Raw genomic sequence first — 15,752 nt, forward strand, 5'->3', positions numbered from 1 at the left:
GCAGGTTTTATAAATGATTTACAAAATAGACACAAGTACGTGAAACTACATTCTATGGTTGAATTATCGAAATCGAATATGCCCCTTTTTATTAAGTCTGGTAATCTAAGAATTAGGGAACAGACACCCTAATTGACGCGAATCCTAAAGATAGATCTATTGGGCTTAACAAACCCCATCCAAAGTACCGGATGCTTTAGTACTTCCAAATTTATATCATATCCGAAGGGTGTCCCGGAATGATGGGGATATTCTTATATATGCATCTTGTTAATGTCGGTTACCAGGTGTTCACAATATGAATGATTTTTATCTCTATGTATGGGATGTGTATTGAAATATGAAATCTTGTGGTCTATTATTATGATTTGATATATATAGGTTAAACCTATAACTCACCAACATTTTTGTTGACGTTTTAAGCATGTTTATTCTCAGGTGATTATTAAGAGCTTCCGCTGTCGCATACTTAAATAAGGACGAGATTTGGAGTCCATGCTTGTATGATATTGTGTAAAAACTGCATTCAGGAAACTTATTTTGTTGTAACATATTTGTATTGTAAACCATTATGTAATGGTCGTTTGTAAACAGGATATTTTAGATTATCATTATTTGATAATCTACGTAAAGCTTTTTAAAACCTTTATCTATGAAATAAAGGTTATGGTTTGTTTTAAAAATGAATGCAGTCTTTGAAAAACGTCTCATATAGAGGTCAAAACCTCGCAACGAAATCAATTAATATGGAACGTTTTTAATCAATAAGAACGGGACATTTCAGTTGGTATCCGAGCGTTGGTCTTAGAGAACCAGAATTTTGCATTAGTGTGTCTTATCGAGGTTGTTAGGATGCATTAGTGAGTCTGGACTTCGACCGTGTTTACTTGAAAAATGATTGCTTAACAAATTTTGTTGAAAACTATATATTTTTAACATGTGAATATTATGTGATATATTAATCTCTTAACGCGTTTGATATTATGTGATAGATGTCTACCTCTAGAACAAGTCCCATTGACTCACCTAATAATAATGAAGAGTCAAATGTAAATTGGAATGATTCGTGGACTGATTCACAAGTTCCCGAAGAGGAACCGGAAGAAGAGTCGGAACCGGAAGAAGAATCGGAACCGGAAGAAGAATCGGAACCGGATGAAGAAATAGAACCGGTGGGGGAAATAATAAAACGGTTAAGTAAAAGAAAATCCTCAACCAACCGACCAAGGTTAATTATGGTCAATGGTGTTTCCGCCAAGGAAGCAAAATATTGGGAGGATTACCAATTCTCCGATGAATTGGATTCCGACGAGAATTCCAATGATGTTATAGAAATTACCCCAACTGAATTTAAAAAGGCAAAAGAAAATAATAAGGGAAAGGGCATAAAAATAGAGAAATCTAATTCCAACCCCGATGAACTTTATATGTATCGTCAACCCCCGAAGTCCTTAAGTTGTAACAATGACCCGGGAACCTCTAAACCACCAGGTTTTTCTAAACCAATGTGGATAACGACGGCTCGTATTAGGGGAAAATCATATATCCCTAGAAACTTGGCAAAACGAACCAAAACCGAAGAAGAAGAAACAAGCGAGTCGGAATAAGATAGTTGTATTCATGTGGTGTAATATATGTAATATAGTGTGCTTATGCTTTATGATATATGTAAAAATTGCTTGTATTAATAAGTATTTTTTTTTTTGAATCTAACTCTTGTCTATTTTACAGTATAAAAACGCAAAATGGATAGACAACCCAATATTTTAAGAGACCTACCCGGAGACATGATTGATGAAATCTTGTCTAGAGTCGGTCAGAATTCCTCGACACAACTATTTAAGGCGAGATCAGTTTGTAAGACATTCGAAGAACGTTCCAAGAATGTCTTGGTTTATAAGAGACTTTCGTTTGAAAGATGGGGGATATCACATTGGGAAACCCATAAGTTACGATGTGTTTCCTTTGACGCATATATTGCGGGGAACCCAAATGCTATTTTACGCAACGGGTTAAGAAATTATTTTGACTCAATCTATCCGAATATAGGACTTCATGATTTAGAAAAAGCGGCTAACATGCAACATAAAGAAGCATGCTATGCTTATGGCTTAGTAATGTTCGCTTCTCACCAAAGTGAGAAAAAGAACATCGGGCTACAGCTATTAAACAAAACGTTCCCACAAGTGACGGAGTCGGTAATTGGGGTAAGAAATGAGGTTTTTAGATTGTTACGGGACTGTTGGACATTACGTAACCCTCGTCCCTTTGACGACGTTACAACACGCTGTCTTATCAACGGCCATAATGGTTATGTTACACAAGACCAAGGATGGGAAGTAGTCCTAGTAAAACCAGAATGCATGACTTGTTTCTGGACGTATGAATTACGTATCTTTATTGCCTTTGCTGAACGACTTGTGTACTAGCTAGAATTGTCTTCACAACTATCTTGTATCAAAGTTATTGTGTGCTATATTTCATGCTTTATGTAAAATAAGCGGTATTGTAAGTTTGTAAAATATTGTATAAAAGTTTGAACGCGAAATATTATTATAATCAGTTTTTCATATAGAATTGTAGTAGTTGAATTGTATATTAGCTACTAAGTATGAACTTAACGGGTAGGTACTACCCGAATTTAAACTTATAAAACGCTAATATGAAGAAAAAGCTTTTATAAATGAGTTCATATTATGCTACGAAATACTATTAACTACTCTTAATATTCTGTATGATTAACTTGTTCCATTTAACTATTTTGAAGGAAATGGCACCGACTACTCGACACACCGTGAATATGAATGAAGAGGAATTCCGTACTTTTCTAGCTTCAAACATAGCCGCAGTACAGGCTGCGCTACATACCAACAATAACCTTGGATCTAGCAGTACAGGAAATCGTGTAGGATGCACCTACAAAGAATTCACTGCCTGCAAACCTTTGGAATTTGATGGAACCGAAGGACCGATCGGATTGAAACGGTGGACCGAGAAGGTTGAATCGGTGTTTGCCATAAGTAAGTGTACTGAAGAGGACAAAGTGAAGTACGCTACGCATACCTTCACAGGTTCTGCGTTAACATGGTGGAATACCTATCTAGAGCAAGTGGGACAAGATGATGCGTACGCACTACCGTGGTCAGCATTCAAGCACTTGATGAATGAGAAGTACCGTCCCAGAACCGAGGTCAATAAGCTCAAGACAGAACTTAGAGGGTTACGAACCCAAGGATTTGATATTACCACGTACGAAAGACGATTCACAGAATTGTGCCTATTGTGTCCGGGAGCATTCGAAGATGAGGAAGAGAAGATCGACGCGTTTGTGAAAGGATTACCGGAAAGAATCCAAGAAGATATAAGTTCACACGAGCCCGCCTCCATACAACAGGCATGTAGAATGGCTCACAAACTAGTGAACCAGATTGAAGAAAGAATTAAAGAACAGACTGCTGAAGAGGCCAATGTGAAGCAAGTCAAAAGAAAGTGGGAGGAAAACGGTGATAAGAATCACCAATACAACAACAACAGCAATTACAACAATAATCGCAACAATTATCCCAACAATCGCAACATCAATCGCAACTACAACAAACGGCCCAACAACAACAACAACAACAACAACAGCAACTACAACAATCATCCCAACAACAATAATAACCGCAACAACAACAACAATCAGAAGCAGCTATGCCAAAGGTGTGAAAAGAATCACTCGGGGTTCTGCACCAAATTTTGCAACAAGTGTAAAAGAAATGGTCATAGCGCGGCGAAGTGTGAGGTCTACGGACCAGGGGTTAATAGAACGAAAGGAACAAATGGTGTCGGAACGAGTAATGGCGGAGCAAGTAGTGTCGGAGCAAGTTATGCCAATGTAGTTTGTTATAAATGTGGAAAACCAGGCCACATTATTAGAAATTGCCCGAACCAGGAGAACACGAATGGACAAGGCCGTGGAAGAGTTTTCAATATTAATGCGGTAGAGGCACAGGAAGACCCGGAGCTTGTTACGGGTACGTTTCTTATTGACAATAAATCTGCTTACGTTTTATTTGATTCGGGTGCGGATAGAAGCTATATGAGTAGAGATTTTTGTGCTAAATTAAGTTGTCCATTGACGCCTTTGGATAGTAAATTTTTACTCGAATTAGCAAATGGTAAATTAATTTCAGCAGATAATATATGTCGGAATCGAGAAATTAAACTGGTTAGCGAAACATTTAAGATTGATTTGATACCAGTAGAGTTAGGGAGTTTTGATGTGATAATCGGTATGGACTGGTTGAAAGAAGTGAAAGCGGAGATCGTTTGTTACAAAAATGCAATTCGCATTATACGAGAAAAAGGAAAACCCTTAATGGTGTACGGAGAAAAGGGCAACACGAAGCTACATCTTATTAGTAATTTGAAGGCACAAAAACTAATAAGAAAAGGTTGCTATGCTGTTCTAGCACACGTCGAGAAAGTACAAACTGAAGAAAAGAGCATCAATGATGTTCCCATTGCAAAAGAATTTCCCGATGTATTTCCGAAAGAATTACCGGGATTACCCCCACATCGATCCGTTGAATTTCAAATAGATCTTGTACCAGGAGCTGCACCAATAGCTCGTGCTCCTTACAGACTCGTACCCAGCGAGATGAAAGAACTGCAAAGCCAATTACAAGAACTTTTAGAGCGTGGTTTCATTCGACCAAGCACATCACCGTGGGGAGCTCCTGTTTTGTTTGTCAAGAAGAAAGATGGTACATTCAGGTTGTGTATCGACTACCGAGAGTTGAACAAACTTACCATCAAGAACCGCTACCCACTACCGAGAATCGACGACTTATTTGATCAACTACAAGGCTCGTCTGTTTATTCAAAGATTGACTTACGTTCCGGGTATCATCAAATGCGGGTGAAAGAAGATGATATTCCAAAGACTGCTTTCAGAACACGTTACGGTCATTACGAGTTTATGGTCATGCCGTTTGGTTTAACTAATGCACCAGCTGTGTTCATGGACCTTATGAACCGAGTGTGTGGACCATACCTTGACAAGTTTGTCATTGTTTTCATTGATGACATACTTATTTACTCAAAGAATGACCAAGAACACGGTGAACATTTGAGAAAGGTGTTAGAAGTATTGAGGAAGGAAGAATTGTACGCTAAGTTTTCAAAGTGTGCATTTTGGTTGGAAGAAGTTCAATTCCTCGGTCATATAGTGAACAAAGAAGGTATTAAGGTGGATCCTGTAGTGACCCGAACTTTTCCATATTTATATATATTAATTGAGATTGATGTTTACATGATTAAATGTTTCCAACATGTTAAGAAATCAAACTTGTTAAGACTTGATTAATTGAAATAGGTTTCATATAGACAATTGACCACCCAAGTTGACCGGTGATTCACGAACGTTAAAACTTGTAAAAAAACTATATGATGACATATATATGGTTATATATATAGTTAACATGATATTATGATAAGTAAACATATCATTAATTATATTAACAATGAACTACATATGTAAAAACAAGACTACTAACTTAATGATTTTGAAACGAGACATATATGTAACGTTTATCGTTGTAACGACATTTAATGTATATATATCATATTAAGAGATATTCGTACATCATAATATCATGATAATATAATAATTTAAAATCTCTTTTGATATTATAAACATTGGGTTAACAACATTTAACAAGATCGTTAACCTAAAGGTTTCAAAACAACACTTACATGTAACGACTAACGATGACTTAACGACTCAGTTAAAATGTATATACATGTAGTGTTTTAATATGTATTTATACACTTTTGAAAGACTTCAATACACTTATCAAAATACTTCTACTTAACAAAAATGCTTACAATTACATTCTCGTTCAGTTTCATCAACAATTCTACTCGTATGCACCCGTATTCGTACTCGTACAATACACAGCTTTTAGATGTATGTACTATTGGTATATACACTCCAATGATCAGCTCTTAGCAGCCCATGTGAGTCACCTAACACATGTGGGAACCATCATTTGGCAACTAGCATGAAATATCTCATAAGATTACAAAAATATGAGTAATCATTCATGACTTATTTACATGAAAACAAAATTACATATCCTTTATATCTAATCCATACACCAACGACCAAAAACACCTACAAACACTTTCATTCTTCAATTTTCTTCATCTAATTGAACTCTCTCAAGTTCTATCTTCAAGTTCTAAGTGTTCTTCATAAATTCCAAAAGTTCTAGTTTCATAAAATCAAGAATACTTTCAAGTTTGCTAGCTCACTTCCAATCTTGTAAGGTGATCATCCAACCTCAAGAAATCTTTGTTTCTTACAGTAGGTTATCATTCTAATACAAGGTAATAATCATATTCAAACTTTGGTTCAATTTCTATAACTATAACAATCTTATTTCAAGTGATGATCTTACTTGAACTTGTTTTCGTGTCATGATTTTGCTTCAAGAACTTTGAGCCATCCAAGGATCCATTGAAGCTAGATCCATTTTTCTCTTTTCCAGTAGGTTCATCCAAGGAACTTAAGGTAGTAATGATGTTCATAACATCATTCGATTCATACATATAAAGCTATCTTATTCGAAGGTTTAAACTTGTAATCACTAGAACATAGTTTAGTTAATTCTAAACTTGTTCGCAAACAAAAGTTAATCCTTCTAACTTGACTTTTAAAATCAACTAAACACATGTTCTATATCTATATGATATGCTAACTTAATGATTTAAAACCTGGAAACACGAAAAACACCGTAAAACCGGATTTACGCCGTCGTAGTAACACCGCGGGCTGTTTTGGGTTAGTTAATTAAAAACTATGATAAACTTTGATTTAAAAGTTGTTATTCTGAGAAAATGATTTTTATTATGAACATGAAACTATATCCAAAAATTATGGTTAAACTCAAAGTGGAAGTATGTTTTCTAAAATGGTCATCTAGACGTCGTTCTTTCGACTGAAATGACTACCTTTACAAAAATGACTTGTAACTTATTTTTCCGACTAGAAACCTATACTTTTTTTTTTTAGATTCATAAAATAGAGTTCAATATGAAACCATAGCAATTTGATTCACTCAAAACGGATTTAAAATGAAGAAGTTATGGGTAAAACAAGATTGGATAATTTTTCTCATTTTAGCTACGTGAAAATTGGTAACAAATCTATTCCAACCATAACTTAATCAACTTGTATTATATATTATGTAATCTTGAGATACCATAGACACGTATACAATGTTTCGACCTATCATGTCGACACATCTATATATATTTCGGAACAACCATAGACACTCTATATGTGAATGTTGGAGTTAGCTATACAGGGTTGAGGTTGATTCCAAAATATATATAGTTTGAGTTGTGATCAATACTGAGATACGTATACACTGGGTCGTGGATTGATTCAAGATAATATTTATCGATTTATTTCTGTACATCTAACTGTGGACAACTAGTTGTAGGTTACTAACGAGGACAGCTGACTTAATAAACTTAAAACATCAAAATATATTAAAAGTGTTGTAAATATATTTTGAACATACTTTGATATATATGTATATATTGTTATAGGTTCGTGAATCAACCAGTGGCCAAGTCTTACTTCCCGACGAAGTAAAAATCTGTGAAAGTGAGTTATAGTCCCACTTTTAAAATCTAATATTTTTGGGATGAGAATACATGCAGGTTTTATAAATGATTTACAAAATAGACACAAGTACGTGAAACTACATTCTATGGTTGAATTATCGAAATCGAATATGCCCCTTTTTATTAAGTCTGGTAATCTAAGAATTAGGGAACAGACACCCTAATTGACGCGAATCCTAAAGATAGATCTATTGGGCCTAACAAACCCCATCCAAAGTACCGGATGCTTTAGTACTTCGAAATTTATATCATATCCGAAGGGTGTCCCGGAATGATGGGGATATTCTTATATATGCATCTTGTTATTGTCGGTTACCAGGTGTTCACCATATGAATGATTTTTATCTCTATGTATGGGATGTGTATTGAAATATGAAATCTTGTGGTCTATTGTTACGATTTGATATATATAGGTTAAACCTATAACTCACCAACATTTTTGTTGACGTTTTAAGCATGTTTATTCTCAGGTGATTATTAAGAGCTTCCGCTGTCGCATACTTAAATAAGGACAAGATTTGGAGTCCATGCTTGTATGATATTGTGTAAAAACTGCATTCAAGAAACTTATTTTGTTGTAACATATTTGTATTGTAAACCATTATGTAATGGTCGTGTGTAAACAGGATATTTTAGATTATCATTATTTGATAATCTACGTAAAGCTTTTTAAACCTTTATTGATGAAATAAAGGTTATGGTTTGTTTAAAAATGAATGCAGTCTTTGAAAAACGTCTCATATAGAGGTCAAAACCTCGCAACGAAATCAATTAATATGGAACGTTTTTAATCAATAAGAACGGGACATTTCAGTTGGTATCCGAGCGTTGGTCTTAGAGAACCAGAAAATTTGCATTAGTGTGTCTTATCGAGTTTGTTAGGATGCATTAGTGAGTCTGGACTTCGACCGTGTTTTCTTTAAAAATGATTGCTTAACATTTTTGTTGGAAACTATATATTTTTAACATATGAATATTATGTGATATATTAATCTCTTAACGTGTTTGATATTATGTGATAGATGTCTACCTCTAGAACAAGTCCCATTGACTCACCTAATAATAATGAAGAGTCAAATGTAAATTGGAATGATTCATGGACTGATTCACAAGTTCCCGAAGAGGAACCAGAAGAAGAGTCGGAACCGGAAGAAGAATCGGAATCGGACGAAGAATCGGAACCGGAAGAAGAATCGGAACCGGTGGGGGAAATAATAAAACGGTTAAGTAAAAAAGAATCCTCAACCAACCGACCAAGGTTAATTATGGTCAATGGTGTTTCCGCCAAGGAAGCAAAATATTGGGAGGATTACCAATTCTCCGATGAATCGGATTCCGACGAGAATTCCGATGATGTTATAGAAATTACCCCAACTGAATTTAAAAAGGCAAAAGAAAATAATAAGGGAAAGGGCATAAAAATAGAGAAATCTAATTCCAACCCCGATGAACTTTATATGTATCGTCAACCCCCGAAGTCCTTAAGTTGTAACAATGACCCGGGAACCTCTAAACCACCAGGTTTTTCTAAACCAATGTGGAAAATTACGGCTCGTATTAGGGGAACATCATATATCCCTAGAAACCTGGCAAAACGAACCAAAACCGAAGAAGAAGAAATGAGCGAGTCGGAATAAGATAGTTGTATTCGTGTGGTGTGATATATGGAATATAGTGTTCTTATGCTTTATGATATATGTAAAAATTGCTTGTATTAATAAGTATTTTTTTTATGAATCTAACTCTTGTCTATTTTACAGTTTAAAAACACAAAATGGATAGACAACCCAATATTTTAAGAGACCTACCCGGAGACATGATTGATGAAATCTTGTCTAGAGTCGGCCAGAATTCTTCGGCACAACTATTTAAGGCGAGATCAGTTTGTAAGACATTCGAAGAACGTTCCAAGAATGTCTTGGTTTATAAGAGACTTTCGTTTGAAAGATGGGGGATATCACATTGGGAAACCCATAAGTTACGATGTGTTTACTTTGACGCATATATTGCGGGGAACCCAAATGCTATTTTACGCAACGGGTTAAGAAATTATTTTGACTCAATATATCCGAATATTGGACTTCGTGATTTAGAAAAAGCGGCTAACATGCAACATAAAGAAGCATGTTATGCTTACGGATTAGTAATGTTCGCTTCTCACCAAAGTGAGAACAAGAACATCGGGCTACAACTATTAAACAAAACGTTTCCACAAGTGACGGAGTCGGTAATTGGGGTAAGAAATGAGGTTTTTAGATTATTACGGGACTGTTGGACATTACGTAACCCTCGTCCCTTTGATGACGTTACAACACGCTGTCTTATCAACGGCCATAACGGTTATGTTGCACAAGACCAAGGATGGGAAGTAGTCCTAGTAAAACCAGAATGCATGACTTGTTTCTGGACGTATGAATTACGTGTCTTTATTGCCTTTGCCGAACGACTTGTGTACTAGCTAGAATTGTCTTCACAACTATCTTGTATCAAAGTTATTGTGTGCTATATTTCATGCTTTATGTAAAATAAGCGGTATTGTAAGTTTGTAAAATATTGTATAAAAGTTTGAACGCGAAATATTATTACAATCAGTTTTTCATATAGAATTGTAGTAGTTGAATTGTATATTAGCTACTAAGTATGAACTTAACGGGTAGGTACTACCCGAATTTAAACTTATAAAACGCTAATATGAAGAAAAAGCTTTTATAAATGAGTTCATATTATGCTACGAAATACTATTAACTACTCTTAATATTCTGTATGATTAACTTGTTCCATTTAACTATTTTGAAGGAAATGGCACCGACTACTCGACACACCGTGAATATGAATGAAGAGGAATTCCGTACTTTTCTAGCTTCAAACATAGCCGCAGTACAGGCTGCGCTACATACCAACAATAACCTTGGATCTAGCAGTACAGGAAATCGTGTAGGATGCACCTACAAAGAATTCACTGCCTGCAAACCTTTGGAATTTGATGGAACCGAAGGACCGATCGGATTGAAACGGTGGACCGAGAAGGTCGAATCGGTGTTTGCCATAAGTAAGTGTACTGAAGAGGACAAAGTGAAGTACGCTACGCATACCTTCACAGGTTCTGCGTTAACATGGTGGAATACCTATCTAGAGCAAGTGGGACAAGACGATGCGTACGCACTACCGTGGTCAGCATTCAAGCACTTGATGAATGAGAAGTACCGTCCCAGAACCGAGGTCAATAAGCTCAAGACAGAACTTAGAGGGTTACGAACCCAAGGATTTGATATTACCACGTACGAAAGACGATTCACAGAATTGTGCCTATTGTGTCCGGGAGCATTCGAAGATGAGGAAGAGAAGATCGACGCATTTGTGAAAGGATTACCGGAAAGAATCCAAGAAGATATAAGTTCACACGAGCCCGCCTCCATACAACAGGCATGTAGAATGGCTCACAAACTCGTGAACCGGATTGAAGAAAGAATTAAAGAACAGACTGCTGAAGAGGCCAATGTGAAGCAAGTCAAAAGAAAGTGGGAGGAAAACGGTGATAAGAATCACCAATACAACAACAACAGCAATTACAACAATAATCGTAACAATTATCCCAACAATCGCAACATCAATCGCAACTACAACAAACGGCCCAACAACAACAACAACAACAACAGCAACTACAACAATCATCCCAACAACAATAATAACCGCAACAACAACAACAATCAGAAACAGCTATGCCAAAGGTGTGAAAAGAATCACTCGGGGTTCTGCACCAAATTTTGCAACAAGTGTAAAAGAAATGGTCATAGCGCGGCGAAGTGTGAGGTCTACGGACCAGGGGTTAATAGAACGAAAGGAACAAATGGTGTCGGAACGAGTAATGGCGGAGCAAGTAGTGTCGGAGCAAGTTATGCCAATGTAGTTTGTTATAAATGTGGAAAACCAGGCCACATTATTAGAAATTGCCCGAACCAGGAGAACACGAATGGACAAGGCCGTGGAAGAGTTTTCAATATTAATGCGGTAGAGGCACAGGAAGACCCGGAGCTTGTTACGGGTACGTTTCTTATTGACAATAAATCTTCTTACGTTTTATTTGATTCGGGTGCGGATAGAAGCTATATGAGTAGAGATTTTTGTGCTAAATTAAGTTGTCCATTGACGCCTTTGGATAGTAAATTTTTACTCGAATTAGCAAATGGTAAATTAATTTCAGCAGATAATATATGTCGGAATCGAGAAATTAAACTGGTTAGCGAAACATTTAAGATTGATTTGATACCAGTAGAGTTAGGGAGTTTTGATGTGATAATCGGTATGGACTGGTTGAAAGAAGTGAAAGCGGAGATCGTTTGTTACAAAAATGCAATTCGCATTATACGAGAAAAAGGAAAACCCTTAATGGTGTACGGAGAAAAGGGCAACACGAAGCTACATCTTATTAGTAATTTGAAGGCACAAAAACTAATAAGAAAAGGTTGCTATGCTGTTCTAGCACACGTCGAGAAAGTACAAACTGAAGAAAAGAGCATCAATGATGTTCCCATTGCAAAAGAATTTCCCGATGTATTTCCGAAAGAATTACCGGGATTACCCCCACATCGATCCGTTGAATTTCAAATAGATCTTGTACCAGGAGCTGCACCAATAGCTCGTGCTCCTTACAGACTCGCACCCAGCGAGATGAAAGAACTACAAAGCCAATTACAAGAACTTTTAGAGCGTGGTTTCATTCGACCAAGCACATCACCGTGGGGAGCTCCTGTTTTGTTTGTCAAGAAGAAAGATGGTACATTCAGGTTGTGTATCGACTACCGAGAGTTGAACAAACTTACCATCAAGAACCGCTACCCACTACCGAGAATCGATGACTTATTTGATCAACTACAAGGCTCGTCTGTTTATTCAAAGATTGACTTACGTTCCGGGTATCATCAAATGCGGGTGAAAGAAGATGATATTCCAAAGACTGCTTTCAGAACAAGTTACGGTCATTACGAGTTTATGGTCATGCCGTTTGGTTTAACTAATGCACCAGCTGTGTTCATGGACCTTATGAACCGAGTGTGTGGACCATACCTTGACAAGTTTGTCATTGTTTTCATTGATGACATACTTATTTACTCAAAGAATGACCAAGAACACGGTGAACATTTGAGAAAGGTGTTAGAAGTATTGAGGAAGGAAGAATTGTACGCTAAGTTTTCAAAGTGTGCATTTTGGTTGGAAGAAGTTCAATTCCTCGGTCACATAGTGAACAAAGAAGGTATTAAGGTGGATCCGGCAAAGATAGAAACTGTTGAAAAGTGGGAAACCCCGAAAACTCCGAAACACATACGCCAGTTTTTAGGACTAGCTGGTTACTACAGAAGGTTCATCCAAGACTTTTCCAGAATAGCAAAACCCTTGACTGCATTAACGCATAAAGGGAAGAAATTTGAATGGAATGATGAACAAGAGAAAGCGTTTCAGTTATTGAAGAAAAAGCTAACTACGGCACCTATATTGTCATTGCCTGAAGGGAATGATGATTTTGTGATTTATTGTGACGCATCAAAGCAAGGTCTCGGTTGTGTATTAATGCAACGAACGAAGGTGATTGCTTATGCGTCTAGACAATTGAAGATTCACGAACAAAATTATACGACGCATGATTTGGAATTAGGCGCGGTTGTTTTTGCATTAAAGACTTGGAGGCACTACTTATATGGGGTCAAAAGTATTATATATACCGACCACAAAAGTCTTCAACACATATTTAATCAGAAACAACTGAATATGAGGCAGCGTAGGTGGATTGAATTATTGAATGATTACGATTTTGAGATTCGTTACCACCCGGGGAAGGCAAATGTGGTAGCCGATGCCTTGAGCAGGAAGGATAGAGAACCCATTCGAGTAAAATCTATGAATATAATGATTCATAATAACATTACTACTCAAATAAAGGAGGCGCAACAAGGAGTTTTAAAAGAGGGAAATTTAAAGGATGAAATACCCAAAGGATCGGAGAAGCATCTTAATATTCGGGAAGACGGAACCCGGTATAGGGCTGAAAGGATTTGGGTACCAAAATTTGGAGATATGAGAGAAATGGTACTTAGAGAAGCTCATAAAACCAGATACTCAATACATCCTGGAACGGGGAAGATGTACAAGGATCTCAAGAAACATTTTTGGTGGCCGGGTATGAAAGCCGATGTTGCTAAATACGTAGGAGAATGTTTGACGTGTTCTAAGGTCAAAGCTGAGCATCAGAAACCATCAGGTCTACTTCAACAACCCGAAATCCCGGAATGGAAATGGGAAAACATTACCATGGATTTCATCACTAAATTGCCAAGGACTGCAAGTGGTTTTGATACTATTTGGGTAATAGTTGATCGTCTCACCAAATCAGCACACTTCCTACCAATAAGAGAAGATGACAAGATGGAGAAGTTAGCACGACTGTATTTGAAGGAAGTCGTCTCCAGACATGGAATACCAATCTCTATTATCTCTGATAGGGATGGCAGATTTATTTCAAGATTCTGGCAGACATTACAGCAAGCATTAGGAACTCGTCTAGACATGAGTACTGCCTATCATCCACAAACTGATGGGCAGAGCGAAAGGACGATACAAACGCTTGAAGACATGCTACGAGCATGTGTTATTGATTTCGGAAACAGTTGGGATCGACATCTACCGTTAGCAGAATTTTCCTACAACAACAGCTACCATTCAAGCATTGAGATGGCGCCGTTTGAAGCACTTTATGGTAGAAAGTGCAGGTCTCCGATTTGTTGGAGTGAGGTGGGGGATAGACAGATTACGGGTCCAGAGATTATACAAGAAACTACCGAGAAGATCATCCAAATTCAACAACGGTTGAAAACCGCCCAAAGTCGACAAAAGAGCTACGCTGACATTAAAAGAAAAGATATAGAATTTGAAATTGGAGAGATGGTCATGCTTAAAGTTTCACCTTGGAAAGGCGTTGTTCGATTTGGTAAACGAGGGAAATTAAATCCAAGGTATATTGGACCATTCAAGATTATTGATCGTGTCGGACCAGTAGCTTACCGACTTGAGTTACCTCAACAACTCGCGGCTGTACATAACACTTTCCACGTCTCGAATTTGAAGAAATGTTTTGCTAAAGAAGATCTCACTATTCCGTTAGATGAAATCCAAATCAACGAAAAACTCCAATTCATCGAAGAACCCGTCGAAATAATGGATCGTGAGGTTAAAAGACTTAAGCAAAACAAGATACCAATTGTTAAGGTTCGATGGAATGCTCGTAGAGGACCCGAGTTCACCTGGGAGCGTGAAGATCAGATGAAGAAGAAATACCCGCATCTATTTCTAGAAGATTCGTCAACACCTTCAACAGCTTAAAATTTCGGGACGAAATTTATTTAACGGGTAGGTACTGTAGTGACCCGAACTTTTCCATGTTTATATATATTAATTGAGATTGATGTTTACATGATTAAATGTTTCCAACATGTTAAGAAATCAAACTTGTTAAGACTTGATTAATTGAAATAGGTTTCATATAGACAATTGACCACCCAAGTTGACCGGTGATTCACGAACGTTAAAACTTGTAAAAAAACTATATGATGACATATATATGGTTATATATATAGTTAACATGATATTATGATAAGTAAACATATCATTAATTATATTAACAATGAACTACATATGTAAAAACAAGACTACTAACTTAATGATTTTGAAACGAGACATATATGTAACGTTTATCGTTGTAACGACATTTAATGTATATATATCATATTAAGAGATATTCGTACATCATAATATCATGATAATATAATAATTTAAAATCTCTTTTGATATTATAAACATTGGGTTAACAACATTTAACAAGATCGTTAACCTAAAGGTTTCAAAACAACACTTACATGTAACGACTAACGATGACTTAACGACTCAGTTAAAATGTATATACATGTAGTGTTTTAATATGTATTTATACACTTTTGAAAGACTTCAATACACTTATCAAAATACTTCTACTTAACAAAAATGCTTACAATTACATTCTCGTTCAGTTTCATCAACAATTCTAC

Source organism: Rutidosis leptorrhynchoides, chromosome 5 (assembly GCF_046630445.1).
Source record: "Rutidosis leptorrhynchoides isolate AG116_Rl617_1_P2 chromosome 5, CSIRO_AGI_Rlap_v1, whole genome shotgun sequence".
In the NCBI taxonomy this organism is placed as follows: Eukaryota; Viridiplantae; Streptophyta; class Magnoliopsida; order Asterales; family Asteraceae; genus Rutidosis; species Rutidosis leptorrhynchoides.